The sequence below is a fragment of the Lycium barbarum genome, chromosome 11, assembly GCF_019175385.1.
Source record: "Lycium barbarum isolate Lr01 chromosome 11, ASM1917538v2, whole genome shotgun sequence".
In the NCBI taxonomy this organism is placed as follows: Eukaryota; Viridiplantae; Streptophyta; class Magnoliopsida; order Solanales; family Solanaceae; genus Lycium; species Lycium barbarum.
The window spans coordinates 94,062,468-94,087,184 of record NC_083347.1 but is presented as its reverse complement, the minus strand read 5'-3'; the positions used below and the strand labels follow the sequence as shown (position 1 = coordinate 94,087,184).

The 24,717-nt window shown below is 35.8% G+C and overlaps 18 non-coding genes and 1 pseudogene across 18 annotated transcripts; all 19 read right to left on the bottom strand.

The window, feature by feature from the left end:
• Nucleotides 1-1,178: 1,178 nt before the first annotated feature.
• LOC132620801 (5S ribosomal RNA) lies at nucleotides 1,179-1,297 on the bottom strand. Its single transcript, XR_009575229.1, has one exon. It is a non-coding gene; the product is annotated as a 5S ribosomal RNA (ribosomal RNA).
• A 120-nt stretch (nucleotides 1,298-1,417) lies between these two features.
• On the bottom strand, nucleotides 1,418-1,536 carry LOC132620772 (5S ribosomal RNA). The gene has a single exon (XR_009575200.1). It is a non-coding gene; the product is annotated as a 5S ribosomal RNA (ribosomal RNA).
• Nucleotides 1,537-2,718: 1,182 nt separating this feature from the next.
• LOC132620883 (5S ribosomal RNA) lies at nucleotides 2,719-2,839 on the bottom strand. Its single transcript, XR_009575309.1, has one exon. It is a non-coding gene; the product is annotated as a 5S ribosomal RNA (ribosomal RNA).
• Nucleotides 2,840-4,222: 1,383 nt separating this feature from the next.
• LOC132620770 (5S ribosomal RNA) lies at nucleotides 4,223-4,341 on the bottom strand. Its single transcript, XR_009575198.1, has one exon. It is a non-coding gene; the product is annotated as a 5S ribosomal RNA (ribosomal RNA).
• A 1,220-nt stretch (nucleotides 4,342-5,561) lies between these two features.
• Nucleotides 5,562-5,680, bottom strand: LOC132620840 (5S ribosomal RNA). The gene has a single exon (XR_009575266.1). It is a non-coding gene; the product is annotated as a 5S ribosomal RNA (ribosomal RNA).
• Nucleotides 5,681-6,859: 1,179 nt separating this feature from the next.
• On the bottom strand, nucleotides 6,860-6,978 carry LOC132620776 (5S ribosomal RNA). Its single transcript, XR_009575205.1, has one exon. It is a non-coding gene; the product is annotated as a 5S ribosomal RNA (ribosomal RNA).
• A 135-nt stretch (nucleotides 6,979-7,113) lies between these two features.
• On the bottom strand, nucleotides 7,114-7,232 carry LOC132620884 (5S ribosomal RNA). The gene has a single exon (XR_009575310.1). It is a non-coding gene; the product is annotated as a 5S ribosomal RNA (ribosomal RNA).
• Nucleotides 7,233-8,505: 1,273 nt separating this feature from the next.
• On the bottom strand, nucleotides 8,506-8,614 carry LOC132620971 (5S ribosomal RNA; annotated as a pseudogene).
• A 1,179-nt stretch (nucleotides 8,615-9,793) lies between these two features.
• On the bottom strand, nucleotides 9,794-9,912 carry LOC132620768 (5S ribosomal RNA). Its single transcript, XR_009575197.1, has one exon. It is a non-coding gene; the product is annotated as a 5S ribosomal RNA (ribosomal RNA).
• A 1,179-nt stretch (nucleotides 9,913-11,091) lies between these two features.
• Nucleotides 11,092-11,210, bottom strand: LOC132620752 (5S ribosomal RNA). Its single transcript, XR_009575182.1, has one exon. It is a non-coding gene; the product is annotated as a 5S ribosomal RNA (ribosomal RNA).
• A 2,205-nt stretch (nucleotides 11,211-13,415) lies between these two features.
• LOC132620777 (5S ribosomal RNA) lies at nucleotides 13,416-13,534 on the bottom strand. Its single transcript, XR_009575206.1, has one exon. It is a non-coding gene; the product is annotated as a 5S ribosomal RNA (ribosomal RNA).
• Nucleotides 13,535-14,702: 1,168 nt separating this feature from the next.
• Nucleotides 14,703-14,821, bottom strand: LOC132620751 (5S ribosomal RNA). Its single transcript, XR_009575181.1, has one exon. It is a non-coding gene; the product is annotated as a 5S ribosomal RNA (ribosomal RNA).
• Nucleotides 14,822-14,956: 135 nt separating this feature from the next.
• On the bottom strand, nucleotides 14,957-15,075 carry LOC132620750 (5S ribosomal RNA). Its single transcript, XR_009575180.1, has one exon. It is a non-coding gene; the product is annotated as a 5S ribosomal RNA (ribosomal RNA).
• A 1,200-nt stretch (nucleotides 15,076-16,275) lies between these two features.
• On the bottom strand, nucleotides 16,276-16,394 carry LOC132620497 (5S ribosomal RNA). The gene has a single exon (XR_009574949.1). It is a non-coding gene; the product is annotated as a 5S ribosomal RNA (ribosomal RNA).
• Nucleotides 16,395-16,528: 134 nt separating this feature from the next.
• Nucleotides 16,529-16,647, bottom strand: LOC132620835 (5S ribosomal RNA). The gene has a single exon (XR_009575261.1). It is a non-coding gene; the product is annotated as a 5S ribosomal RNA (ribosomal RNA).
• A 134-nt stretch (nucleotides 16,648-16,781) lies between these two features.
• On the bottom strand, nucleotides 16,782-16,900 carry LOC132620820 (5S ribosomal RNA). Its single transcript, XR_009575247.1, has one exon. It is a non-coding gene; the product is annotated as a 5S ribosomal RNA (ribosomal RNA).
• A 1,126-nt stretch (nucleotides 16,901-18,026) lies between these two features.
• On the bottom strand, nucleotides 18,027-18,146 carry LOC132620825 (5S ribosomal RNA). Its single transcript, XR_009575252.1, has one exon. It is a non-coding gene; the product is annotated as a 5S ribosomal RNA (ribosomal RNA).
• A 2,951-nt stretch (nucleotides 18,147-21,097) lies between these two features.
• LOC132620824 (5S ribosomal RNA) lies at nucleotides 21,098-21,217 on the bottom strand. Its single transcript, XR_009575251.1, has one exon. It is a non-coding gene; the product is annotated as a 5S ribosomal RNA (ribosomal RNA).
• Nucleotides 21,218-24,010: 2,793 nt separating this feature from the next.
• Nucleotides 24,011-24,130, bottom strand: LOC132620823 (5S ribosomal RNA). The gene has a single exon (XR_009575250.1). It is a non-coding gene; the product is annotated as a 5S ribosomal RNA (ribosomal RNA).
• Nucleotides 24,131-24,717: the final 587 nt, after the last annotated feature.

Below are 24,717 nucleotides of genomic sequence, written 5' to 3'. Positions count from 1 at the left end.
GGTCACCCATCCTAGTACTACTTTGTAGTTTTATTTGGATAAATTTCTTGTGAAAGTGTCGTCAATTAATTCAAATTTGCACCACATAAAACCTATTGAATGATCCTTCCCACTACAACCTTTCCCTCAGTATTCAGATTTTATATCATAATCATAAACTTTTGGTCTTTATATAATCTCTCTTATCTTTTAGTATTAATTAAATATTATTCATAATTGATAGTAATATCATTGCAAACGACTTTATGATAAGTCAATTGAAAAGTCTAACCTTTGCTGCGTAATTCTGGGTCTCTTTTTTTTTCACAATTTTTCCATACTTCCGCCATTGATTAATCATGCTTCGAGACTTCGGAACTTCAATATTTTATATAGAATCCAACTTATTTTTGTGTGATTAATAAGGTAGGCTCAATACATCAAGGATAAGCAAAACTTCGGGTCGTTGTTTTAGTGGTTGAAAAGTGCTCGAAGTCCATTTTTGTTTGAAGACCAGTTGTCATTAGCTTAAAGTTTTTTATTATTAGGGTTTAGATTTAAGTGTGTTATTTTTTAATGCTTAACTTTATTTCGAATATGTTGCGATCTTTTTAAAGTAAGATATATTATTAAAACATGCACCATGCACCCAACCAAGACAAGGCATGATTCAAAACAAAAGTGCTCGATTATAAGTGATGTTTGATGTGGCATGACCTTAAGTAGTTCTATAAATTGATAAGATAAAATTATAAAATAATGAGTATAGGGAAAAAAGTAGTTGTAAATTGGTGAAACTTTAAACGGTCATAACTTTGCGCTCGCACGTCCGATTTACGCGATTGTTTTTTTGATTTTGCGTATTTTTGCGAGATCTAGCCGGCCAAACTGTCGCAAGGCGGTTTGGCTGAGCCGATTTTTGAAAAAACACCTGTTATCCCATTCAATTTCAATTTAGTTCCAAATTGGTGCACAATTTTAATTCATCTTTAAGTAAAAATTCTAAGTGATAAGCACGCTTAACTTCGGCGTTCTGATGGGATCCGGTTTAGTGCTGGTATGATCGCATCCGTCATTCCTAGCGCTCTAAATTCTATTAAGCCCTTTCCTGCCCACGCTTAACTAAAAGCCTGTCCTTTTCACATCTCGGCCCGGGCGTTATTTTTGCAAAAAATATATAATTAAAAGCGACAAAAGGAGGGATGCAACACGAGGACTTCCCAGGGGGTCACCCATCCTAGTACTACTCTCGCCCAATCACGCTTAACTTCGGAGTTCTGATGGGATCCGGTGCGTTAGTGCTGGTATGATCGCATCCGTCATTCCTAGCGCTCTAAATTCTATTAAGCCCTTTCCTTTAACTAAAAGCCTGTCCTTTTCACATCTCGGCCCGGACGTTATTTTTGCAAAAAATATATAATTAAAAGCGACAAAAGGAGGGATGCAACACGAGGACTTCCCAGGGGGTCACCCATCCTAGTACTACTCTCGCCCAAGCACGCTTAACTTCGGAGTTCTGATGGGATCCGGTGCGCTAGTGCTGGTATGATCGCATCCGTCATTCCTAGCGCTCTAAATTCTATTAAGCCCTTTCCTCCCCGCGCCCACGCTTAACTAAAAGCCTGTCCTTTTCACATCTCGGCCCGGGCGTTATTTTTGCAAAATAATATATAATTAAAAGCGACAAAAGGAGGGATGCAACACGAGGACTTCCCAGGGGGTCACCCATCCTAGTACTACTTTGTAGTTTTATTTGGATAAATTTCTTGTGAAAGTGTCGTCAATTAATTCAAATTTGCACCACATAAAACCTATTGAATGATCCTTCCCACTACAACCTTTCCCTCAGTATTCAGATTTTATATCATAATCATAAACTTTTGGCCTTTATATAATCTCTCTTATCTTTTAGTATTAATTAAATATTATTCATAATTGATAGTAATATCATTGCAAACGACTTTATGATAAGTCAATTGAAAAGTCTAACCTTTGCTGCGTAATTCTGGGTCTCTTTATTTTTTCACAATTTTTCCATACTTCCGCCATTGATTAATCATGCTTCGAGACTTCGGAACTTCAATATTTTATATAGAATCCAACTTATTTTTGTGTGATTAATAAGGTAGGCTCAATACATCAAGGATAAGCAAAACTTCGGGTCGTTGTTTTAGTGGTTGAAAAGTGCTCGAAGTCCATTTTTGTTTGAAGACCAGTTGTCATTAGCTTAAAGTTTTTTATTATTAGGGTTTAGATTTAAGTGTGTTATTTTTTAATGCTTAACTTTATTTCGAATATGTTGCAATCTTTTTAAAGTAAGATATATTATTAAAACATGCACCATGCACCCAACCAAGACAAGGCATGATTCAAAACAAAAGTGCTCGATTATAAGTGATGTTTGATGTGGCATGACCTTAAGTAGTTCTATAAATTGATAAGATAAAATTATAAAATAATGAGTATAGGGAAAAAAGTAGTTGTAAATTGGTGAAACTTTAAACGGTCATAACTTTGCGCTCGCACGTCCGATTTACGCGATTTATTTTTTTTATTTTGCGTATTTTTGCGAGATCTAGCCGCCCAAACTGCCGCAAGGCGGTTTGGCCGAGCCGATTTTTGAAAAAAACACCTGTTATCCCATTCAATTTCAATTTAGCTCCAAATTGGTGCACAATTTTAATTCATCTTTAGTAAAATTCTAGTGATAAAAAATATATAATTTAAAGCACAAAAGGAGGGATGCAACACGAGGACTTCCCAGGGGGTCACCCATCCTAGTACTACTCTCGCCCCAAGCACGCTTAACTTCGGAGTTCTGTATGGGATCCGGTGCGCTAGTTCGGGTATGATCGCATCCGTCATTCCTAGCGCTCTAAATTCTATTAAGCCCTTTCCTCCCCGCGCCCACGCTTAACTAAAAGGCCTGTCCTTTCACATCTCGGCCCGGGGGGTCACCCATCCTAGTACTACTCTCGCCCAATTACGCTTAACTTCGGAGTTCTGATGGGATCCGATGCGTTAGTGCTGGTATGATCGCATCCGTCATTCCTAGCGCTCTAAATTCTATTTAAGCCGTTTCCTCCCCCTCCCCCCCCCCCGGCTCTACGCCCACGCTTAACTAAAGCCTGTCCTTTTCACATCTCGGCCCGGGCGTTATTTTTGCAAAATAATATATAATTAAAAGAGACAAAAGGAGGGATGCAACACGAGGACTTCCCAGGAGGTCACCCATCCTAGTACTACTTTGTAGTTTTAGTTGGATAAATTTCTTGTGAAAGTGTCGTCAATTAATTCAAATTTGCACCACATAAAACCTATTGAATGATCCTTCCCACTACAACCTTTCCCTCAGTATTCAGATTTTATATCATAATCATAAACTTTTGGCCTTTATATAATCTCTCTTATCTTTTAGTATTAATTAAATATTATTCATAATTGATAGTAATATCATTGCAAACGACTTTATGATAAGTCAATTGAAAAGTCTAACCTTTGCTGCGTAATTCTGGGTCTCTTTTTTTTCACAATTTTTCCATACTTCCGCCATTGATTAATCATGCTTCGAGACTTCGGAACTTCAATATTTTATATAGAATCCAACTTATTTTTGTGCGATTAATAAGGTAGGCTCAATACATCAAGGATAAGCAAAACTTCGGGTCGTTGTTTTAGTGGTTGAAAAGTGCTCGAAGTCCATTTTTGTTTGAAGACCAGTTGTCATTAGCTTAAAGTTTTTTATTATTAGGGTTTAGATTTAAGTGTGTTATTTTTTAATGCTTAACTTTATTTCGAATATGTTGCAGATCTTTTTAAAGTAAGATATATTATTAAAACATGCACCATGCACCCAACCAAGACAAGGCATGATTCAAAACAAAAGTGCTCGATTATAAGTGATGTTTGATGTGGCATGACCTTAAGTAGTTCTATAAATTGATAAGATAAAATTATAAAATAATGAGTATAGGGAAAAAAGTAGTTGTAAATTGGTGAAACTTTAAACGGTCATAACTTTGCGCTCGCACGTCCGATTTACGCGATTTGTTTTTTTATTTTGCGTATTTTTGCGAGATCTAGCCGCCCAAACTGCCGCAAGGCGGTTTGGCCGAGCCGATTTTTGAAAAAACACCTGTTATCCCATTCAATTTCAATTTAGCTCCAAATTGGTGCACAATTTTAATTCATCTTTAGTAAAATTCTAGTGATAAAAAATATATAATTAAAAGCGACAAAAGGAGGGATGCAACACGAGGACTTCCCAGGGGGTCACCCATCCTAGTACTACTCTCGCCCAAGCACGCTTAACTTCGGAGTTCTGATGGGATCCGGTGCGCTAGTGCTGGTATGATCGCATCCGTCATTCCTAGCGCTCTAAATTCTATTAAGCCCTTTCCTCCCCGCGCCCACGCTTAACTAAAAGCCTGTCCTTTTCACATCTCGGCCCGGACGTTAACTAAAAGCCTGTCCTTTACACATCTCGGCCCGGGCGTTATTTTTGCAAAATAATATATAATTAAAAGCGACAAAAGGAGGGATGCAACACGAGGACTTCCCAGGGGGTCACCCATCCTAGTACTACTTTGTAGTTTTATTTGGATAAATTTCTTGTGAAAGTGTCGTCAATTAATTCAAATTTGCACCACATAAAACCTATTGAATGATCCTTCCCACTACAACCTTTCCCTCAGTATTAAGATTTTATATCATAATCATAAACTTTTGGCCTTTATATAATCTCTCTTATATTTTAGTATTAATTAAATATTATTCATAATTGATAGTAATATCATTGCAAACGACTTTATGATAAGTCAATTGAAAAGTCTAACCTTTGCTGCGTAATTCTGGGTCTCTTTTTTTTTCACAATTTTTCCATACTTCCGCCATTGATTAATCATGCTTCGAGACTTCGGAACTTCAATATTTTATATAGAATCCAACTTATTTTTGTGCGATTAATAAGGTAGGCTCAATACATCAAGGATAAGCAAAACTTCGGGTCGTTGTTTTAGTGGTTGAAAAGTGCTCGAAGTCCATTTTTGTTTGAAGACCAGTTGTCATTAGCTTAAAGTTTTTTATTATTAGGGTTTAGATTTAAGTGTGTTATTTTTTAATGCTTAACTTTATTTCGAATATATTGCAATCTTTTTAAAGTAAGATATATTATTAAAACATGCACCATGCACCCAACCAAGACAAGGCATGATTCAAAACAAAAGTGCTCGATTATAATGATGTTTGATGTGGCATGACCTTAAGTAGTTCTATAAATTGATAAGATAAAATTATAAAATAATGAGTATAGGGAAAAAATTAGTTGTAAATTGGTGAAACATTAAACGGTAATAACTTTGCGCTCGCACGTTCGATTTACGCGATTTTGTTTTTTGATTTTGCGTATTTTTGCGAGATCTAGCCGCCCAAACTGCCGCAAGGCGGTTTGGCCGAGCCGATTTTTGAAAAAACACCTGTTATCCCATTCAATTTCAATTTAACTCCAAATTGGTGCACAATTTTAATTCATCTTTAATAAAATTCTAGTAATAAAAAATATATAATTAAAAACGACAAAAGCAGGGATGCAACACGAAGACTTCCCTAGGGGTCACCCATCTTAGTACTACTCTCGCCCAAGCACGCTTAACTTCGGAGTTCTGATGGGATCCGGTGCGCTAGTGCTGGTATGATCGCATCCGTCATTCCTAGCGCTCTAAATTCTATTAAACCCTTTCTTCCCCGCGCCCACGCTTAACTAAAAGCCTGTCCTTTTCACATCTCGGCCCGGGCGTTATTTTTGCAAAATAATATATAATTAAAAGCGACAAAAGGAGGGATGCAACACGAGGACTTCCCAGGGGGTCACCCATCCTAGTACTACTTTGTAGTTTTATTTGGATAAATTTCTTGTGAAAGTGTCGTCAATTAATTCAAATTTGCACCACATAAAACCTATTGAATGATCCTTCCCACTACAACCTTTCCCTCAGTATTCAGATTTTATATCATAATCATAAACTTTTGGTCTTTATATAATCTCTCTTATCTTTTAGTATTAATTAAATATTATTCATAATTGATAGTAATATCATTGCAAACGACTTTATGATAAGTCAATTGAAAAGTCTAACCTTTGCTGCGTAATTCTGGGTCTCTTTTTTTTCACAATTTTTCCATACTTCCGCCATTGATTAATCATGCTTCGAGACTTCGGAACTTCAATATTTTATATAGAATCCAACTTATTTTTGTGTGATTAATAAGGTAGGCTCAATACATCAAGGATAAGCAAAACTTCGGGTCGTTGTTTTAGTGGTTGAAAAGTGCTCGAAGTCCATTTTTGTTTGAAGACCAGTTGTCATTAGCTTAAAGTTTTTTATTATTAGGGTTTAGATTTAAGTGTGTTATTTTTTAATGCTTAACTTTATTTCGAATATGTTGCGATCTTTTTAAAGTAAGATATATTATTAAAACATGCACCATGCACCCAACCAAGACAAGGCATGATTCAAAACAAAAGTGCTCGATTATAAGTGATGTTTGATGTGGCATGACCTTAAGTAGTTCTATAAATTGATAAGATAAAATTATAAAATAATGAGTATAGGGAAAAAAGTAGTTGTAAATTGGTGAAACTTTAAACGGTCATAACTTTGCGCTCGCACGTCCGATTTACGCGATTTGTTTTTTGATTTTGCGTATTTTTGCGAGATCTAGCCGCCCAAACTGCCGCAAGGCGGTTTGGCCGAGCCGATTTTTGAAAAAACACCTGTTATCCCATTCAATTTCAATTTAGCTCCAAATTGGTGCACAATTTTAATTCATCTTTAGTAAAATTCTAGTGATAAAAAATATATAATTAAAAGCGACAAAAGGAGGGATGCAACACGAGGACTTCCCAAGGGGTCACCCATCCTAGTACTACTCTCGCCCAAGCACGCTTAACTTCGGAGTTCTGATGGGATCCGGTGCGCTAGTGCTGGTATGATCGCATCCGTCATTCCTAGCGCTCTAAATTCTATTAAGCCCTTTCCTCCCCGCGCCCACGCTTAACTAAAAGCCTGTCCTTTTCACATCTCGGCCCGGGCGTGATTTTTGCAAAATAATATATAATTAAAAGCGACAAAAGGAGGGATGCAACACGAGGACTTCCCAGGGGGTCACCCATCCTAGTACTACTCTCGCCCAATTACGCTTAACTTCGGAGTTCTGATGGGATCCGATGCGTTAGTGCTGGTGTGATCGCATCCGTCATTCCTAGCGCTCTAAATTCTTTTAAGCCGTTTCCTCCCCCTCCCCCCACCCCCTCGGCTCTACGCCCACGCTTAACTAAAGCCTGTCCTTTTCACATCTCGGCCCGGGCGTTATTTTTGCAAAATAATATATAATTAAAAGAGACAAAAGGAGGGATGCAACACGAGGACTTCCCAGGAGGTCACCCATCCTAGTACTACTTTGTAGTTTTAGTTGGATAAATTTCTTGTGAAAGTGTCGTCAATTAATTCAAATTTGCACCACATAAAACCTATTGAATGATCCTTCCCACTACAACCTTTCCCTCAGTATTCAGATTTTATATCATAATCATAAACTTTTGGTCTTTATATAAACTCTCTTATCTTTTAGTATTAATTAAATATTATTCATAATTGATAGTAATATCATTGCAAACGACTTTATGATAAGTCAATTGAAAAGTCTAACCTTTGCTGCGTAATTCTGGGTCTCTTTTTTTTTCACAATTTTTCCATACTTCCGCCATTGATTAATCATGCTTCGAGACTTCGGAACTTCAATATTTTATGTAGAATCCAACTTATTTTTGTGCGATTAATAAGGTAGGCTCAATACATCAAGGATAAGCAAAACTTCGGGTCGTTGTTTTAGTGGTTGAAAAGTGCTCGAAGTCCATTTTTGTTTGAAGACCAGTTGTCATTAGCTTAAAGTTTTTTATTATTAGGGTTTAGATTTAAGTGTGTTATTTTTTAATGCTTAACTTTATTTCGAATATGTTGCAATCTTTTTAAAGTAAGATATATTATTAAAACATGCACCATGCACCCAACCAAGACAAGGCATGATTCAAAACAAAAGTGCTCGATTATAAGTGATGTTTGATGTGGCATGACCTTAAGTAGTTCTATAAATTGATAAGATAAAATTATAAAATAATGAGTATAGGGAAAAAAGTAGTTGTAAATTGGTGAAACTTTAAACGGTAATAACTTTGCGCTCGCACGTCCGATTTACGCGATTTTGTTTTTTGATTTTGCGTATTTTTGCGAGATCTAGCCGCCCAAACTGCAGCAAGGCGGTTTGGCCGAGCCGATTTTTGAAAAAACACCTGTTACCCATTCAATTTCAATTTAGCTCCAAATTGGTGCACAATTTTAATTCATCTTTAATAAAATTCTAGTGATAAAAAATATATAATTAAAAACGACAAAAGGAGGGATGCAACACGAAGACTTCCCAAGGGGTCACCCATCCTAGTACTACTCTCGCCCAAGCACGCTTAACTTCGGAAGGACTTCCCAGGGGGTCACCCATCCTAGTACTACTGTCGCCCAAGCACGCTTAACTTCAGAGTTCTGATGGGATCCGGTGCGCTAGTGCTGGTATGATCGCATCCGTCATTCCTAGTGCTCTAAATTGTATTAAGGCCTTTCCTCCCCGCGCCCACGCTTAACTAAAAGCCTGTCCTTTTCACATCTCGGCCCGGGAGTATTTTTGCAAAATAATATATAATTAAAAGCGACAAAAGGAGGGATGCAACAGGAGGACATCCCAGGGGGTCACCCATCCTAGTACTACTTTGTAGTTTTATTTGGATAAATTTCTTGTGAAAGTGTCGTCAATTAATTCAAATTTGCACCACATAAAACCTATTGAATGATCCTTCCCACTACAACCTTTCCCTCAGTATTCAGATTTTATATCATAATCATAAACTTTTGGCCTTTATATAATCTCTCTTATCTTTTAGTATTAATTAAATATTATTCATAATTGATAGTAATATCATTGCAAATGACTTTATGATAAGTCAATTGAAAAGTCTAACCTTTGCTGCGTAATTCTGGGTCTCTTTTTTTTTCACAATTTTTCCATACTTCCGCCATTGATTAATCATGCTTCGAGACTTCGGAACTTCAATATTTTATGTAGAATCCAACTTATTTTTGTGCGATTAATAAGGTAGGCTCAATACATCAAGGATAAGCAAAACTTCGGGTCGTTGTTTTAGTGGTTGAAAAGTGCTCGAAGTCCATTTTTGTTTGAAGACCAGTTGTCATTAGCTTAAAGTTTTTTATTATTAGGGTTTAGATTTAAGTGTGTTATTTTTTAATGCTTAACTTTATTTCGAATATGTTGCAATCTTTTTAAAGTAAGATATATTATTAAAACATGCACCATGCACCCAACCAAGACAAGGCATGATTCAAAACAAAAGTGCTCGATTATAAGTGATGTTTGATGTGGCATGACCTTAAGTAGTTCTATAAATTGATAAGATAAAATTATAAAATAATGAGTATAGGGAAAAAAGTAGTTGTAAATTGGTGAAACTTTAAACGGTCATAACTTTGCGCTCGCACGTCCGATTTACGCGATTGTTTTTTTGATTTTGCGTATTTTTGCGAGATCTAGCCGCCCAAACTGCCGCAAGGCGGTTTGGCCGAGCCGATTTTTGAAAAAACACCTGTTATCCCATTCAATTTCAATTTAGCTCCAAATTGGTGCACAATTTTAATTCATCTTTAGTAAAATTCTAGTGATAAAAAATATATAATTAAAAGCGACAAAAGGAGGGATGCAACACGAGGACTTCCCAGGGGGTCACCCATCCTAGTACTACTCTCGCCCAAGCACGCTTAACTTCGGAGTTCTGATGGGATCCGGTGCGCTAGTGCTGGTATGATCGCATCCGTCATTCCTAGCGCTCTAAATTCTATTAAGCCCTTTCCTCCCCGCGCCCACGCTTAACTAAAAGCCTGTCCTTTTCACATCTCGGCCCGGGCGTTATTTTTGCAAAATAATATATAATTAAAAGCGACAAAAGGAGGGATGCAACACGAGGACTTCCCAGGGGGTCACCCATCCTAGTACTACTTTGTAGTTTTATTTGGATAAATTTCTTGTGAAAGTGTCGTCAATTAATTCAAATTTGCACCACATAAAACCTATTGAATGATCCTTCCCACTACAACCTTTCCCTCAGTATTCAGATTTTATATCATAATCATAAACTTTTGGCCTTTATATAATCTCTCTTATCTTTTAGTATTAATTAAATATTATTCATAATTGATAGTAATATCATTGCAAACGACTTTATGATAAGTCAATTGAAAAGTCTAACCTTTGCTGCGTAATTCTGGGTCTCTTTTTTTTCACAATTTTTCCATACTTCCGCCATTGATTAATCATGCTTCGAGACTTCGGAACTTCAATATTTTATATAGAATCCAACTTATTTTTGTGCGATTAATAAGGTAGGCTCAATACATCAAGGATAAGCAAAACTTCGGGTCGTTGTTTTAGTGGTTGAAAAGTGCTCGAAGTCCATTTTTGTTTGAAGACCAGTTGTCATTAGCTTAAAGTTTTTTATTATTAGGGTTTAGATTTAAGTGTGTTATTTTTTAATGCTTAACTTTATTTCGAATATGTTGCGATCTTTTTAAAGTAAGATATATTATTAAAACATGCACCATGCACCCAACCAAGACAAGGCATGATTCAAAACAAAAGTGCTCGATTATAAGTGATGTTTGATGTGGCATGACCTTAAGTAGTTCTATAAATTGATAAGATAAAATTATAAAATAATGAGTATAGGGAAAAAAGTAGTTGTAAATTGGTGAAACTTTAAACGGTCATAACTTTGCGCTCGCACGTCCGATTTACGCGATTTGTTTTTTGATTTTGCGTATTTTTGCGAGATCTAGCCGCCCAAACTGCCGCAAGGCGGTTTGGCCGAGCCGATTTTTGAAAAAACACCTGTTATCCCATTCAATTTCAATTTTGCTCCAAATTGGTGCACAATTTTCATTCATCTTTAGTAAAATTCTAGTGATAAAAAATATATAATTAAAAGCGACAAAAGGAGGGATGCAACACGAGGACTTCCCAGGGGGTCACCCATCCTAGTACTACTCTCGCCCAAGCACGCTTAACTTCGGAGTTCTGATGGGATCCGGTGCGTTAGTGCTGGTATGATCGCATCCGTCATTCCTAGCGCTCTAAATTCTATTAAGCCCTTTCCTCCCCGCGCCCACGCTTAACTAAAAGCCTGTCCTTTTCACATCTCGGCCCGGGCGTTATTTTTGCAAAATAATATATAATTAAAAGCGACAAAAGGAGGGATGCAACACGAGGACTTCCCAGGGGGTCACCCATCCTAGTACTACTTTGTAGTTTTATTTGGATAAATTTCTTGTGAAAGTGTCGTCAATTAATTCAAATTTGCACCACATAAAACCTATTGAATGATCCTTCCCACTACAACCTTTCCCTCAGTATTCAGATTTTATATCATAATCATAAACTTTTGGGCCTTTATATAATCTCTCTTATCTTTTAGTATTAATTAAATATTATTCATAATTGATAGTAATATCATTGCAAACGACTTTATGATAAGTCAATTGAAAAGTCTAACCTTTGCTGCGTAATTCTGGGTCTCTTTTTTTTTCACAATTTTTCCATACTTCCGCCATTGATTAATCATGCTTCGAGACTTCGGAACTTCAATATTTTATATAGAATCCAACTTATTTTTGTGTGATTAATAAGGTAGGCTCAATACATCAAGGATAAGCAAAACTTCGGGTCGTTGTTTTAGTGGTTGAAAAGTGCTCGAAGTCCATTTTTGTTTGAAGACCAGTTGTCATTAGCTTAAAGTTTTTTATTATTAGGGTTTAGATTTAAGTGTGTTATTTTTTAATGCTTAACTTTATTTCGAATATGTTGCAATCTTTTTAAAGTAAGATATATTATTAAAACATGCACCATGCACCCAACCAAGACAAGGCATGATTCAAAACAAAAGTGCTCGATTATCAGTGAAGTTTGATGTGGCATGACCTTTAGTAGTTATATAAATTGATAAGATAAAATTATCAAATAATGTGTATAGGGAAAAAAAGTAGTTGTAAATTGGTGAAACTTTAAACGGTCATAACTTTGCGCTCGCATGTCCGATTTACGCGATTTGTTTTTGATTTTGCGTATTTTTGCGAGATCTAGCCGCCCAAACTGCCGCAAGGCGGTTTGGCCGAGCCGATTTTTGAAAAAACACCTGTTATCCCATTGGTGCACAATTTTCATTCATCTCGGCCCGGGCGTTATTTTTGCAAAATAATATATAATTAAAAGCGACAAAAGGAGGGATGCAACACGAGGACTTCCCAGGGGGTCACCCATCCTAGTACTACTTTGTAGTTTTATTTGGATAAATTTCTTATGAAAGTGTCGTCAATTAATTCAAATTTGCACCACATAAAACCTACTGAATGATCCTTCCCACTACAACATTTCCCTCAGTATTCAGATTTTATATCATAATCATAAACTTTTGGCCTTTATATAATCTCTCTTATCTTTTAGTATTAATTAAATATTATTCATAATTGATAGTAATATCATTGCAAATGACTTTATGATAAGTCAATTGAAAAGTCTAACCTTTGCTGCGTAATTCTGGGTCTCTTTTTTTTTCACAATTTTTCCAAACTTCCGCCATTGATTAATCATGCTTCGAGACTTCGGAACTTCAATATTTTATGTAGAATCCAACTTATTTTTGTGCGATTAATAAGGTAGGCTCAATACATCAAGGATAAGCAAAACTTCGGGTCGTTGTTTTAGTGGTTGAAAAGTGCTCGAAGTCCATTTTTGTTTGAAGACCAGTTGTCATTAGCTTAAAGTTTTTTATTATTAGGGTTTAGATTTAAGTGTGTTATTTTTTAATGCTTAACTTTATTTCGAATATGTTGCAATCTTTTTAAAGTAAGATATATTATTAAAACATGCACCATGCACCCAACCAAGACAAGGCATGATTCAAAACAAAAGTGCTCGATTATAAGTGATGTTTGATGTGGCATGACCTTAAGTAGTTATATAAATTGATAAGATAAAATTATCAAATAATGAGTATAGGGAAAAAAGTAGTTGTAAATTGGTGAAACTTTAAACGGTCATAACTTTGCGCTCGCACGTCCGATTTACACGATTTTTTTTTGATTTTGCGTATTTTTGCGAGATCTAGCCGCCCAAACCGCCGCAAGGCGGTTTGGCCGAGCCGATTTTTGAAAAAACACCTGTTAGCCCATTCAATTTCAATTTAGCTCCAAATTGGTGCACAATTTTAATTCATCTTTAGTAAAATTCCAGTGATAAAAAATATATAATTAAAAGCGACAAAAGGAGGGATGCAACACGAGGACTTCCCAGGGGGTCACCCATCCTAGTACTACTCTCGCCCAAGCACGCTTAGCTTCGGAGTTCTGATGGGATCCGGTGCGCTAGTGCTGGTATGATCGCATCCGTCATTCCTAGCGCTCTAAATTCTATTAAGCCCTTTCCTCCCCGCGCCCACGCTTAACTAAAAGCCTGTCCTCTTAACATATCGGCCCGGGCGTTATTTTTGCAAAATAATATATAATTAAAAGCGACAAAAGGAGGGATGCAACACGAGGACTTCCCAGGGCGTCGACCATCCTAGTACTACTTTGTAGTTTTATTTGGATAAATTTCTTGTGAAAGTGTCGTCAATTAATTCAAATTTGCACCACATAAACCTATTGAATGATCCTTCCCACTACAACCTTTCCCTCAGTATTCAGATTTTATATCATAATCATAAACTTTTGGCCTTTATATAATCTCTCTTATCTTTTAGTATTAATTAAATATTATTCATAATTGATAGTAATATCGTTGCAAACGACTTTATGATAAGTCAATTGAAAAGTCTAACCTTTGCTGCGTAATTCTGGGTCTCTTTTTTTTTCACAATTTTTCCATACTTCCGCCATTGATTAATCATGCTTCGAGACTTCGGAACTTCAATATTTTATATAGAATCCAACTTATTTTTGTGTGATTAATAAGGTAGGCTCAATACATCAAGGATAAGCAAAACTTCGGGTCGTTGTTTTAGTGGTTGAAAAGTGCTCGAAGTCCATTTTTGTTTGAAGACCTGTTGTCATTAGCTTAAAGTTTTTTATTATTAGGGTTTAGATTTAAGTGTGTTATTTTTTAATGCTTAACTTTATTTCGAATATGTTGCGATCTTTTTAAAGTAAGATATATTATTAAAACATGCACCATGCACCCAACCAAGACAAGGCATGATTCAAAACAAAAGTGCTCGATTATCAGTGATGTTTGATGTGGCATGACCTTAAGTAGTTATATAAATTGATAAGATAAAATTATCAAATAATGAGTATAGGGAAAAAAGTAGTTGTAAATTGGTGAAACTTTAAACGGTCATAACTTTGCGCTCGCACGTCCGATTTACGCGATTTGTTTTTGATTTTGCGTATTTTTGCGAGATCTAGCCTCCCAAGGCGGTTTGGCCGAGCCGATTTTTGAAAAAACACCTGTTATCCCATTCTATTTCAATTTTGCTCCAAATTGGTGCACAATTTTCATTCATCTTTAGTAAAATTCTAGTGATAAAAAATATATAATTAAAAGCGACAAAAGGAGGGATGCAACACGAGGACTTCCCAGGGGGTCACCCATCCTAGTACTACTCTCGCCCAAGCACGCTTAACTTCGGAGTTCTGATGGGATCCGGTGCGTTAGTGCTGGTATGATCGCATCCGTCATTCCTAGCGCTCTAAATTCTATTAAGCCCTTTCCTCCCCGCGCCCACGCTTAACTAAAAGCCTGTCCTTTTCACATCTCGGCCCGGGCGTTATTTTTGCAAAATAATATATAATTAAAAGCGACAAAAGGAGGGATGCAACACGAGGACTTCCCAGGGGGTCACCCATCCTAGTACTACTCTCGCCCAAGCACGCTTAACTTCGGAGTTCTGATGGGATCCGGTGCGTTAGTGCTGGTATGATCGCATCCGTCATTCCTAGCGCTCTAAATTCTATTTTGCCCTTTCCTCCCCCTCCCCCCCCCCCCCGGCTCTACGCCCACACTTAACTAAAGCCTGTCCTTTTCACATCTCGGCCCGGGCGTTATTTTTGCAAAATAATATATAATTAAAAGCGACAAAAGGAGGGATGCAACACGAGGACTTCCCAGGAGGTCACCCATCCTAGTACTACTTTGTAGTTTTAGTTGGATAAATTTCTTGTGAAAGTGTCGTCAATTAATTCAAATTTGCACCACATAAAACCTATTGAATGATCCTTCCCACTACAACCTTTCCCTCAGTATTCAGATTTTATATCATAATCATAAACTTTTGGTCTTTATATAAACTCTCTTATCTTTTAGTATTAATTAAATATTATTCATAATTGATAGTAATATCATTGCAAACGACTTTATGATAAGTCAATTGAAAAGTCTAACCTTTACTGCGTAATTCTGGGTGTCTTTTTTTTTCACAATTTTTCCATACTTTCGCCATTGATTAATCATGCTTCGAGACTTCGGAACTTCAATATTTTATATAGAATCCAACTTATTTTTTTGTGATTAATAAGGTAGGCTCAATACATCAAGGATAAGCAAAACTTCGGGTCGTTGTTTTAGTGGTTGAAAAGTGCTCGAAGTCCATTTTTGTTTGAAGACCTGTTGTCATTAGCTTAAAGTTTTTTATTATTAGGGTTTAGATTTAAGTGTGTTATTTTTTAATGCTTAACTTTATTTCGAATATGTTGCGATCTTTTTAAAGTAAGATATATTATTAAAACATGCACCATGCACCCAACCAAGACAAGGCATGATTCAAAACAAAAGTGCTCGATTATCAGTGATGTTTGATGTGGCATGACCTTAAGTAGTTCTATAAATTGATAAGATAAAATTATAAAATAATGAGTATAGGGAAAAAAGTAGTTGTAAATTCGTAAAACTTTAAACGGTCATAACTTTGCGCTCCCACGTCCGATTTACGCAATTGTATTTTTTATTTTGCGTATTTTTGCGAGATCCAGCCGCCCAAACTGCCGCAAGGCGGTTTGGCCGAGCCGATTTTTGAAAAAACACTTGTTATCCCATTCAATTTCAATTTTGCTCCAAATTGGTGCACAATTTTCATTCATCTTTAGTAAAATACTAGTGATAAAAAATATATAATTAAAAGCGACAAAAGGAGGGATGCAACACGAGGACTTCCCAGGGGGTCACCCATCCTAGTACTACTCTCGCCCAAGCACGCTTAACTTCGGAGTTCTGATGGGATCCGGTGCATTAGTGCTGGTATGATCGCATCCGTCATTCCTAGCGCTCTAAATTCTATTAAGCCCTTTCCTCCCCGCGCCCACGCTTAACTAAAAGCCTGTCCTTTTCACATCTTGGCCCGGACGTTATTTTTGCAAAAGATATATAATTAAAAGCGACAAAAGGAGGGATGCAACACGAGGGCTTCCCAGGAGGTCACCCATCCTAATACTACTCTCGCCCAATCACGCTTAACTTCGGAGTTCTGATGGGATCCGGTGCGTTAGTGCTGGTATGATCGCATCCGTCATTCCTAGCGCTCTAAATTCTATTAAGCCCTTTCCTCCCTGCGCCCACGCTTAACTAAAAGCCTGTCCTCTTCACAACTCGGCCCGGACGTTATTTTTGCAAAAAATATATAATTAAAAGCGACAAAAGGAGGGATGCAACACGAGGACTTCCCAGGGGGTCACCCATCCTAGTACTACTCTCGCCCAAGCACGCTTAACTTCGGAGTTCTGACGCGATCCGGTGCGCTAGTGCTGGTATGATCGCATCCGTCATTCCTAGCGCTCTAAATTCTATTAAGCCCTTTCCTCCCCGCGTCCACGCTTAACTATAATTAAAAGCGACAAAAGGAGGGATGCAACACGAGGACTTCCCAGGGGGTCACCCATCCTAGTACTACTTTGTAGTTTTATTTGTATAAATTTCTTGTGAAAGTGTCGTCAATTAAATTCAAATTTGCACCACATAAAACCTATTGAATGATCCTTCCCACTACAACCTTTCCCTCAGTATTCTGATTTTATATCATAATCATAAACTTTTGGTCTTTATATAAACTCTCTTATCTTTTAGTATTAATTAAATATTATTCATAATTGATAGTAATATCATTGCAAACGACATTATGATAAGTCAATTGAAAAGTCTAACCTTTACTGCGTAATTCTGGGTGTCTTTTTTTTCACAATTTTTCCATACTTCCGCCATTGATTAATCATGCTTCGAGACTTCGGAACTTCAATATTTTATGTAGAATCCAACTTATTTTTGTGCGATTAATAAGGTAGGCTCAATACATCAAGGATAAGCAAAACTTCGGGTCGTTGTTTTAGTGGTTGAAAAGTGCTCGAAGTCCATTTTTGTTTGAAGACCAGTTGTCATTAGCTTAAAGTTTTTTATTATTAGGGTTTAGATTTAAGTGTGTTATTTTTTAATGCTTAACTTTATTTCGAATATGTTGCAATCTTTTTAAAGTAAGATATATTATTAAAACATGCACCATGCACCCAACCAAGACAAGGCATGATTCAAAACAAAAGTGCTCGATTATCAGTGATGTTTGATGTGGCATGACCTTAAGTAGTTATATAAATTGATAAGATAAAATTATCAAATAATGAGTATAGGGAAAAAAGTAGTTGTAAATTGGTGAAACTTTAAACGGTCATAACTTTGCGCTCGCACGTCCGATTTACGCGATTTGTTTTTTGATTTTGCGTATTTTTGCGAGATCTAGCCGCCCAAACTGCCCAAGGCGGTTTGGCCGAGCCGATTTTTGAAAAAAACACCTGTTATCCCATTCTATTTCAATTTTGCTCCAAATTGGTGCACAATTTGCATTCATCTTTAGTAAAAATCTAGTGATAAAAAATATATAATTAAAAGCGACAAATGGAGGGATGCAACACGAGGACTTCCCAGGGGGGTCACCCATCCTAGTACTACTCTCGCCCAAGCACGCTTTACTTCGGAGTTCTGATGGGATCCGGTGCATTAGTGCTGGTATGATCGCATCCGTCATTCCTAGCGCTCTAAATTCTATTGCCCTTTCCTGCCCGCGCCCACGCTTAACTAAAAGCCTGTGCTTTTCACATCTCGGCCCGGGCGTTATTTTTGCAAAATAATATATAATTAAAAGCGACAAAAGGAGGGATGCAACACGAGGACTTCCCAGGGCGTCCTAGCGCTCTAAATTCTATTGCCCTTTCCTGCCCGCGCCCACGCTTAACTAAAAGCCTGTGCTTTTCACATCTCGGCCCGGGCGTTATTTTTGCAAAATAATATATAATTAAAAGCGACAAAAGGAGGGATGCAACACGAGGACTTCCCAGGGGGTCACCCATCCTAGTACTACTTTCTAGTTTTATTTGGATAAATTTCTTGTGAAAGTGTCGTCAATTAATTCAAATTTTCACCACATAAAACCTATTGAATGATCCTTCCCACTACAACCTTTCCCTCAGTATTCTGATTTTATATCATAATCATAAACTTTTGGTCTTTATATAAACTCTCTTATCTTTTACTATTAATTAAATATTATTCATAATTGATAGTAATATCATTGCACACGACTTTATGATAAGTCAATCGAAAAGTCTAACATTTACTGCGTAATTCTGGGTGTCTTTTTTTTTCACAATTTTTCCATACATTCGCCATTGATTAATCATGCTTCGAGACTTCGGAACTTCAATATTTTATATAGAATCCAACTTATTTGTTTGTGATTAATAAGGTAGGCTCAATAAATCAAGGATAAGCAAAACTTCGGGTCGTTGTTTTAGTGGATGAAAAGTGCTCGAAGTCCATTTTTGTTTGAAGACCTGTTATCATTGGCTTAAAGTTTTTTATTATTAGGGTTTAGATTTAAGTGTGTTATTTTTTAATGCTTAACTTTATTTCGAATATGTTGCGGTCTTTTTAAAGTAAGATATATTATTAAAACATGCACCATGCACCCAACCAAGACAAGGCATGATTCAAAAAAAAAGTGCTCGATTATCAGTGATGTTTGATGTGGCATGACCTTAAGTAGTTATATAAATTGATAAGATAAAATTATCAAATAATGAGTATAGGGAAAAAAGTAGTTGTATATAATTAAAAGCGACAAAAGGAGGGATGCAACACGAGGACTTCCCAGGGGGTCACCCATCCTAGTACTACTTTGTAGTTTTATTTGTATAAATTTCTTGTGAAAGTGTCGTCAATAAATTCAAATTTTCACCACATAAAACCTATTGAATGATCCTTCCCACTACAACCTTTCCCTCAGTATTCTGATTTTTATCATAATCATAAACTTTTGGTCTTTATATAAACTCTCTTATCTTTTAGTATTAATTAAATATTATTCATAATTGATAGTAATATCATTGCAAACGACATTATGATAAGTCAATTGAAAAGTCTAACCTTTACTGCGTAATTCTGGGTGTCTTTTTTTTCACAATTTTTCAATACTTCCGCCATTGATTAATCATGCTTCGAGACTTCGGAACTTCAATATTTTATATAGAATCGAACTTATTTGTTTGTGATTAATAAGGTAGGCTCAATACATCAAGGATAAGCAAAACTTCGGGTCGTTGTTTTAGTGGTTGAAAAGTGCTCGAAGTCCATTTTTGTTTGAAGACCTGTTGTCATTAGCTTAAAGTTTTTTATTATTAGGGTTTAGATTTAAGTGTGTTATTTTTTAATGCTTAACTTTATTTCGAATATGTTGCGGTCTTTTTAAAGTAAGATATATTATTAAAACATGCACCATGCACCCAACCAAGACAAGGCATGATTCAAAAAAAAAGTGCTCGATTATCAGTGATGTTTGATGTGGCATGACCTTAAGTAGTTATATAAATTGATAAGATAAAATTATCAAATAATGAGTATAGGGAAAAAAGTAGTTGTATATAATTAAAAGCGACAAAAGGAGGGATGCAACACGAGGACTTCCCAGGGGGTCACCCATCCTAGTACTACTTTGTAGTTTTATTTGTATAAATTTCTTGTGAAAGTGTCGTCAATAAATTCAAATTTTCACCACATAAAACCTATTGAATGATCCTTCCCACTACAACCTTTCCCTCAGTATTCTGATTTTTATCATAATCATAAACTTTTGGTCTTTATATAAACTCTCTTATCTTTTAGTATTAATTAAATATTATTCATAATTGATAGTAATATCATTGCAAACGACATTATGATAAGTCAATTGAAAAGTCTAACCTTTACTGCGTAATTCTGGGTGTCTTTTTTTTTCACAATTTTTCCATACTTCCGCCATTGATTAATCATGCTTCGAGACTTCGGAACTTCAATATTTTATGTAGAATCCAACTTATTTTTGTGCGATTAATAAGGTAGGCTCAATACATCAAGGATAAGCAAAACGTCGGGTCGTTGTTTTAGTGGTTGAAAAGTGCTCGAAGTCCATTTTTGTTTGAAGACCAGTTGTCATTAGCTTAATGTTTTTTATTATTAGGGTTTAGATTTAAGTGTGTTATTTTTTAATGCTTAACTTTATTTCGAATATATTGCAATCTTTTTAAAGTAAGATATATTATTAAAACATGCACCATGCACCCAACCAAGACAATGCATGATTCAAAACAAAAGTGCTCGATTATCAGTGATGTTTGATGTGGCATGACCTTAAGTAGTTATATAAATTGATAAGATAAAATTATCAAATAATGAGTATAGGGAAAAAAGTAGTTGTAAATTGGTAAAAATTTAAACGGTCATAACTTTGCGCTCGCACGTCCGATTTACGCGATTTGTTTTTGATTTTGCGTATTTTTGCGAGATCTAGCCTCCCAAGGCGGTTTGGCCGAGCTGATTTTTGAAAAAACACCTGTTATCCCATTCTATTTCAATTTTGCTCCAAATTGGTGCACAATTTGCATTCATCTTTAGTAAAAATCTAGTGATAAAAAATATATAATTAAAAGCGACAAATGGAGGGATGCAACACGAGGACTTCCCAGGGGGGTCACCCATCCTAGTACTACTCTCGCCCAAGCACGCTTTACTTCGGAGTTCTGATGGGATCCGGTGCATTAGTGCTGGTATGATCGCATCCGTCATTCCTAGCGCTCTAAATTCTATTGCCCTTTCCTGCCCGCGCCCACGCTTAACTAAAAGCCTGTGCTTTTCACATCTCGGCCCGGGCGTTATTTTTGCAAAATAATATATAATTAAAAGCGACAAAAGGAGGGATGCAACACGAGGACTTCCCAGGGGGTCACCCATCCTAGTACTACTTTCTAGTTTTATTTGGATAAATTTCTTGTGAAAGTGTCGTCAATTAATTCAAATTTTCACCACATAAAACCTATTGAATGATCCTTCCCACTACAACCTTTCCCTCAGTATTCTGATTTTTATCATAATCATAAACTTTTGGTCTTTATATAAACTCTCTTATCTTTTACTATTAATTAAATATTATTCATAATTGATAGTAATATCATTGCACACGACTTTATGATAAGTCAATCGAAAAGTCTAACATTTACTGCGTAATTCTGGGTGTCTTTTTTTTTCACAATTTTTCCATACATTCGCCATTGATTAATCATGCTTCGAGACTTCGGAACTTCAATATTTTATATAGAATCCAACTTATTTGTTTGTGATTAATAAGGTAGGCTCAATAAATCAAGGATAAGCAAAACTTCGGGTCGTTGTTTTAGTGGATGAAAAGTGCTCGAAGTCCATTTTTGTTTGAAGACCTGTTATCATTGGCTTAAAGTTTTTTATTATTAGGGTTTAGATTTAAGTGTGTTATTTTTTAATGCTTAACTTTATTTCGAATATGTTGCGGTCTTTTTAAAGTAAGATATATTATTAAAACATGCACCATGCACCCAACCAAGACAAGGCATGATTCAAAAAAAAAGTGCTCGATTATCAGTGATGTTTGATGTGGCATGACCTTAAGTAGTTATATAAATTGATAAGATAAAATTATCAAATAATGAGTATAGGGAAAAAAGTAGTTGTATATAATTAAAAGCGACAAAAGGAGGGATGCAACACGAGGACTTCCCAGGGGGTCACCCATCCTAGTACTACTTTGTAGTTTTATTTGTATAAATTTCTTGTGAAAGTGTCGTCAATAAATTCAAATTTTCACCACATAAAACCTATTGAATGATCCTTCCCACTACAACCTTTCCCTCAGTATTCTGATTTTTATCATAATCATAAACTTTTGGTCTTTATATAAACTCTCTTATCTTTTAGTATTAATTAAATATTATTCATAATTGATAGTAATATCATTGCAAACGACATTATGATAAGTCAATTGAAAAGTCTAACCTTTACTGCGTAATTCTGGGTGTCTTTTTTTTCACAATTTTTCAATACTTCCGCCATTGATTAATCATGCTTCGAGACTTCGGAACTTCAATATTTTATGTAGAATCCAACTTATTTTTGTGCGATTAATAAGGTAGGATCAATACATCAAGGATAAGCAAAACGTCGGGTCGTTGTTTTAGTGGTTGAAAAGTGCTCGAAGTCCATTTTTGTTTGAAGACCAGTTGTCATTAGCTTAATGTTTTTTATTATTAGGGTTTAGATTTAAGTGTGTTATTTTTTAATGCTTAACTTTATTTCGAATATATTGCAATCTTTTTAAAGTAAGATATATTATTAAAACATGCACCATGCACCCAACCAAGACAAGGCATGATTCAAAACAAAAGTGCTCGATTATCAGTGATGTTTGATGTGGCATGACCTTAAGTAGTTATATAAATTGATAAGATAAAATTATCAAATAATGAGTATAGGGAAAAAAGTAGTTGTATATAATTAAAAGCGACAAAAGGAGGGATGCAACACGAGGACTTCCCAGGGGGTCACCCATCCTAGTACTACTTTGTAGTTTTATTTGTATAAATTTCTTGTGAAAGTGTCGTCAATAAATTCAAATTTTCACCACATAAAACCTATTGAATGATCCTTCCCACTACAACGTTTCCCTCAGTATTCTGATTTTTATCATAATCATAAACTTTTGGTCTTTATATAAACTCTCTTATCTTTTAGTATTAATTAAATATTATTCATAATTGATAGTAATATCATTGCAAACGACATTATGATAAGTCAATTGAAAAGTCTAACCTTTACTGCGTAATTCTGGGTGTCTTTTTTTTTCACAATTTTTCCATACTTCCGCCATTGATTAATCATGCTTCGAGACTTCGGAACTTCAATATTTTATGTAGAATCCAACTTATTTTTGTGCGATTAATAAGGTAGGCTCAATACATCAAGGATAAGCAAAACGTCGGGTCGTTGTTTTAGTGGTTGAAAAGTGCTCGAAGTCCATTTTTGTTTGAAGACCAGTTGTCATTAGCTTAATGTTTTTTATTATTAGGGTTTAGATTTAAGTGTGTTATTTTTTAATGCTTAACTTTATTTCGAATATATTGCAATCTTTTTAAAGTAAGATATATTATTAAAACATGCACCATGCACCCAACCAAGACAATGCATGATTCAAAACAAAAGTGCTCGATTATCAGTGATGTTTGATGTGGCATGACCTTAAGTAGTTATATAAATTGATAAGATAAAATTATCAAATAATGAGTATAGGGAAAAAAGTAGTTGTAAATTGGTAAAAATTTAAACGGTCATAACTTTGCGCTCGCACGTCCGATTTACGCGATTTGTTTTTGATTTTGCGTATTTTTGCGAGATCTAGCCTCCCAAGGCGGTTTGGCCGAGCTGATTTTTGAAAAAACACCTGTTATCCCATTCTATTTCAATTTTGCTCCAAATTGGTGCACAATTTGCATTCATCTTTAGTAAAAATCTAGTGATAAAAAATATATAATTAAAAGCGACAAATGGAGGGATGCAACACGAGGACTTCCCAGGGGGGTCACCCATCCTAGTACTACTCTCGCCCAAGCACGCTTTACTTCGGAGTTCTGATGGGATCCGGTGCATTAGTGCTGGTATGATCGCATCCGTCATTCCTAGCGCTCTAAATTCTATTGCCCTTTCCTGCCCGCGCCCACACTTAACTAAAAGCCTGTGCTTTTCACATCTCGGCCCGGGCGTTATTTTTGCAAAATAATATATAATTAAAAGCGACAAAAGGAGGGATGCAACACGAGGACTTCCCAGGGGGTCACCCATCCTAGTACTACTTTGTAGTTTTATTTGGATAAATTTCTTGTGAAAGTGTCGTCAATTAATTCGAATTTTCACCACATAAAACCTATTGAATGATCCTTCCCACTACAACCTTTCCCTCAGTATTCTGATTTTTATCATAATCATAAACTTTTGGTCTTTATATAAACTCTCTTATCTTTTACTATTAATTAAATATTATTCATAATTGATAGTAATATCATTGCACACGACTTTATGATAAGTCAATCGAAAAGTCTAACATTTACTGCGTAATTCTGGGTGTCTTTTTTTTTCACAATTTTTCCATACATTCGCCATTGATTAATCATGCTTCGAGACTTCGGAACTTCAATATTTTATATAGAATCCAACTTATTTGTTTGTGATTAATAATGTAGGCTCAATAAATCAAGGATA